The sequence below is a fragment of the Acomys minous genome, assembly GCF_964271855.1.
Source record: "Acomys minous genome assembly, chromosome: 8".
Classification (NCBI taxonomy): Eukaryota; Metazoa; Chordata; class Mammalia; order Rodentia; family Muridae; genus Acomys; species Acomys minous.
In genome coordinates, this window is record NC_140489.1 from 110,223,339 (window position 1) to 110,228,419 (window position 5,081).

At 44.2% G+C, this 5,081-nt stretch overlaps 1 pseudogene across 1 annotated transcript; it reads right to left on the reverse strand.

Moving 5' to 3' along the window:
- Positions 1-991: 991 nt before the first annotated feature.
- LOC311603640 (dimethyladenosine transferase 2, mitochondrial-like) lies at positions 992-2,542 on the reverse strand (annotated as a pseudogene). The gene has a single exon. The product of its transcript is annotated as a dimethyladenosine transferase 2, mitochondrial-like (transcript).
- Positions 2,543-5,081: the final 2,539 nt, after the last annotated feature.

Here is a 5,081-nt window from a genome sequence, read left to right on the forward strand (position 1 = left end):
CGCTAAAACACTGTGACACAAAGTGACTCAGGGGAGGAAAAGGTTAGTTCAACTTACAGTTCCGGGTCATAGTCTATCATTGAGGGGAAGCAAAGTCAGGAACTAGCTAAGACCAACACACCCACAGCAGAAAGAAAGAAGTGCCCCCAGGCTGTGTGTGTAAACACACTTGACACAGCATTACCTACAACCACGGAAGTCAATCCACAGCCAAAGAACCACAGAGAATACCATGTGCTGGCTTGCAGGTAGGCCTATGTCCAGCTAGCTTTATTATACAGTTCAAGATCACTTGCGTAAGGAATTGTGCTGCCCACAATGGGATGGGATGCCCTGCATCAATGAACAGCCAAGAGAATCCTTCACAGATATGTGCAATAGCCAAATGGATGCAAGAAACTCTTGAATTGAAATTTTCTTTTCCGATTCTAGGATGTATCAAGTTGATAATTTTTTTATTATGTAAATTTTTATTTCTAAGAAGTTTAAAACATACTAACATTGAAACAATTAAATTATATAGTACCTGATAACCCACTTCAACATGCTGAAAGGAAAGCTAGTCACTTTCTGAAATAAGTTTATATTGTTTTGTTTGACAGGGTCACTTCTTAGCCCAAACCGGCCTTAAACTCACCATACAGTTGAAACTGGCATTGAACTACTGGGCCCTCTACCTCACAAGTCTTGGGACTTGCACCACCATGACAGGCCAAAATAATTTATTGTCTAAGCTTAAGAGTAGACAACATGGAGAAGATGGAAGCAATTAGCAATGGTGAAAAGTGCGAAATTTAGAGCTGTTTGGCAAAAAGGCTTTTTAAAAAGTAAACGAAATTATAATTGGGAATACCCTATACCTATGGACCTTCACAGTACATAGAGTTTTTCCCTTGATTTCCTGTGCCGGGGAGCAAAACCAGAGCCCTGGACATGTTAGGCATGTGTTCTACCACTGATCTACAGCAGACAGTAATTTAAACACAACAAATTTGTTCTGATGAAACTGACCACGTAAGGTTTCGTTTTATTCCATTCTGAATAAAACTGCAGCCACTGGTTTTCCAGTGCATCAAACATACCAGCTTCCGATGAGATCCTTTGCTTCATTTGTGCCCAACAAGGATTGTTTCTTTTCTGTTGAGAGGGTGTGAATTCTTGAATTTCAGTTTTCATTTGTCTCATAATTTCCAAATAAATAAACAAACAGCTCCAGTTTGTCACTTGTAGACTTTTTCTTAGACCGCTACGTCCTCCAAGCTGTTGTCATAGACCCATTTAAAGACAGACTCTTATGAACATTCTATGGCTTCAAAAAGCCTTTTGAAGTTGCGAGGATACTTTCTAATTACTGTCTCTCCAGGTTTTTTCCTCATCTGCCTCAGTATATTGACCAGGTCAACTGTACTCAGTGAATGTAAATGGTGGATTATTGGGGCACTGCGCTTCCCAAAGCAGTGCTTTACCATGTGGAAAAATATATCATAGTTCAGAGGACTTAAGTTTTCTGTAAATCAAGTCTTACGAGGAATCATTTGAACAAGATATAGGTTTTCTTTCATTAATTTTAATGATTCCCTGTTCTTTGACTTTTCTATGTGCCCATTTTCATCATACACACTAAATGATGACCAAGGTTCCATGTATAGAAACTTAATATCACAAGCCACTTGCCAAAGTACACTCAACACGTGATACAAATCCGGCCTTTTAGGAGTCGCTATTAGTCTCTGGAATTCTTTTTCACTAATAAACATATTCAGTTCTATTCGTCCATATCTGTATATAGATTCACAGGAGTACAGGTCAAACAGAATTTTCCAAAGTATTCGTCTTTCATATTCATTTGGTAGGATTCCAAATATTTTTATAGGAACACCTGCTGACCAAGGAACTGCTTTTATTCCCAAATTCTGAAAAACTGTATGTGAACTGTATTCTGGTCTGACTATCTCCTGATGTCTAGGATCCATCTTAAAGAAGTCACAGTGAACCACTTGCAGCTCTCCAGTCACATTCCTCCTTAAGGACTCCAAATGTGGAATAAAAGTCTTTTCACTTTCAAAGGCAACCACTCTGCCACCGGCTTTAAGTAATGCCTCAGTCAGGATTCCAGGACCTGGATTGCACTCTAAGTTGACGGGATGTTTTTTGGTGCCCTAGCAGGTCTCGTACCAGGTTCTTGGCTAATTTTTTACTTGCTATGTGGCGCGTAGACTCGGACCGCACCCTCGGATGCGACCAGAGGGTGACTCCTCGAAATCAAGATCTGACAACCGCTGCGGGGAGAAGTCAGAGTAGCTACGGCAGTCCCTTGCTTGCCAGTCTTTCCGCGTCACGGCTCCTAACCCCAGGATGCAAAGGCGACCGGGTCCCGCCAACAGTGACAGCGCCAGCCGTGGAGGCCGCCCAATCGCCGGGCCCCACATTCTCCTCTAACGTCCACCCCAACCACCAGCTAGGGTAGCTTTTACGAAGAACAAGGAGCACCACATCCCACGTGCACAAACCTCAGGGACTCGCTAGGCCAGGAGGAAGTAAACATTACAAATGGCGCATGGGAACGACCTCCAGGTTGATAATTAAAAGTAACCAAGACTTGGACATTTGGGCTGGTCCATGAGAGATGCTTAATTGATGTGGGAGAACCCACTCTGAATACAGGCAGCACCATTCCATAGCCTGAGGTCCCAGGCTGAGTAAAAAACATAAGACGAGAAAGTGGGCTCCTTACCACTGCTTCCTGGCTGCAGATGCAACGTGAGCAGTCAGGCACCTCACATGCTCACCAGCTCCTCAACTGAAAGCCACTTCCTCCCATACATGGCCTTTTTTTACAAGTAATTTGTCATAGCAGTGAGAAAAGTAGCACAGAGATACTTATGTCTTTTACATTGATTGTGGTTGTGCTTTGATGGGTATAAGCCTATGACCGAACTCAATACACTGCGCACATTAAATACAATCAACTTTTAAATATCAGTTATACCTCAATAAAAAAGCATTTTTACAAAATATAAAAGGTCTAACACCAGAAACTACTTTCTACATCCAGTGACCTATGACACTCCCCGCCCCCCCCCAAAAAAAAACAAGGAAAAATAGACACTGGGTAGGAATGAAGATTCAGGAATTCCCAGACTTTCCATTAAATAAAGGGCCATAATGTTTGTCTTCTCTCACTTCCTGATTCTATCACTACCACCGTCTTAGAATGTATTTTAAATAAATATTTAGTATTTTTTAAAATTCCATTAAAAGAAGAACTATTTTTACATTGTCCCAGTGTCAAATGAAAGTAGATAAGAATGTCAAAAACTACAGGTGATTGGTAAAGGAGACTTTAAAAAAAGAAATATTTTGTAAATGAGTACCAGGAAAAACACTATTAATTCTTACTAATTCATATAAAATAGGGCAACATTTTTACAATTATTTTAAAATAAGTATAAAAGCCGGGTTCTTCTAAACAGATTTCCGTGTTTAGAACTGTTACTGTAAAACTGGGACAAACTCATTTACTGCTGGTGTCATTGGAAATCAGTACACAACAGAAAGTAACTAACTGTCATGAATGTTGATCCACGCACACACACAAAAAAAGCTTTTTCTGAGAATTAAGATAAATCAGTTATCCAATAGTCTCAAAAATTAAATGCATAAAATATGCACTGTTAAACACCTAGAAATTCTTTAAATACACAGCAGCAAAATAATTTTATAAATTATGGAAGATCAAGTTGATGGAAAATTGTTGCTGCCATTAAATGGCAACTATAAAGTTAATATGGAAATATGAAAAATCTTTATGTTTTGCAGTTTAAATGAAAAGAAAAAGATACATAACTTATGACTGCAATTAAAATATGCATTTGGGTGTGATCCAAGATGGCGGCGAGCAGTGTGGAGCATGTTTGGAAGCTCCAGTGAACAATTCAGGGAATTGCACAGATTTCTGAGCCAGGAACACCGAGGTCCCCACACCACGGCAGCAGGAGTGCTCCACAGTTCGGAGGGACCAAGGTGCAGAGGACCTGTGTGCCCCTGTACACAGGAGGAGCACGGATTTTCTCAAATCAGAGCAGCAGTGGCAAAGGCAGCAGCAGCAGCAGCAGCAGCAGCAGCAGCACCAGCGGCAGTAGCTGAGGTTTGCAGGTGGAGGCGATTGGTGTGGTGGCCAGTGGGAGTTGCTGCGGGAGAGGGGACTCTGGGCAGGATTTGGATCGCGCGGTGCCTTGAGACCCAAACTGGACTCAGCGGACAGTTCAGCTCCAGAGTCCCGGGTTCGCTCAGTGCCGTGGAGACGCTGGCTCAGCTCAGCAAGCAATTCTGCCCGAGGCACTAGCTCAGCTCAGCCAGAGCTCCCCTGCTGTGACGCAGGCTAGGCGGAGCACTCAGTTCCACCCAAGACGCTAGCTCAGCTCAGCGAGCAGTTCTGCCCAAGACACTAGCTCAGCTCAGTGTGCAGTTCTGGGGTGCGGATGCAGGCTGAGGTCAACACGCAGATTCGGCCCAGAGTCCCTAGCTGGACTTGCCAGGCAGTTTGGACCCAGAGACTCTAGCTGAGCTTTGTGCACAGGCTCGGCGGCCCTAAGACTCTGGCTGGACTCTCCACGCAGTTTAGGCCCGGAGTCCCCGGGCTGAATTCAGCGCGCAGTGTGGGTCCAGAGTCCCTGGCTGAGCTTGGTGCACAATTCCGCCCCGGAGACTCAGGTGGAGCTCAGCGTGCAGTTTGGGGCCAGAGTCCCTAACTGTGCTTGGCAGACAGTTGGGCCCAGAGACTCTAGCTGAGCTTTTGGCACAGTCCTGGCTCAAAGACTCTGGTTGGAAACAGTGTGCAGTTTGAATCCAGAATTCCTGGGTGGAGCTTGGCAGATGATTCGGGCCCTAAGTCTCTAGCTGACCACAGCATGCACTTTGGGCCAAAAGCCCCTAGCTGAGCTTGGTGTGCAATTCCAGCCCAAAAATTCTGGCTGGACTCTGCATGCATTTTGGGCCCAGAATCCCTAGCTGACGGTTCGGGCCCTGAGAATCTAGCTGAGCTCGGCACGTGGTTTGGGACCAGTGTCCCTGGGTGGACT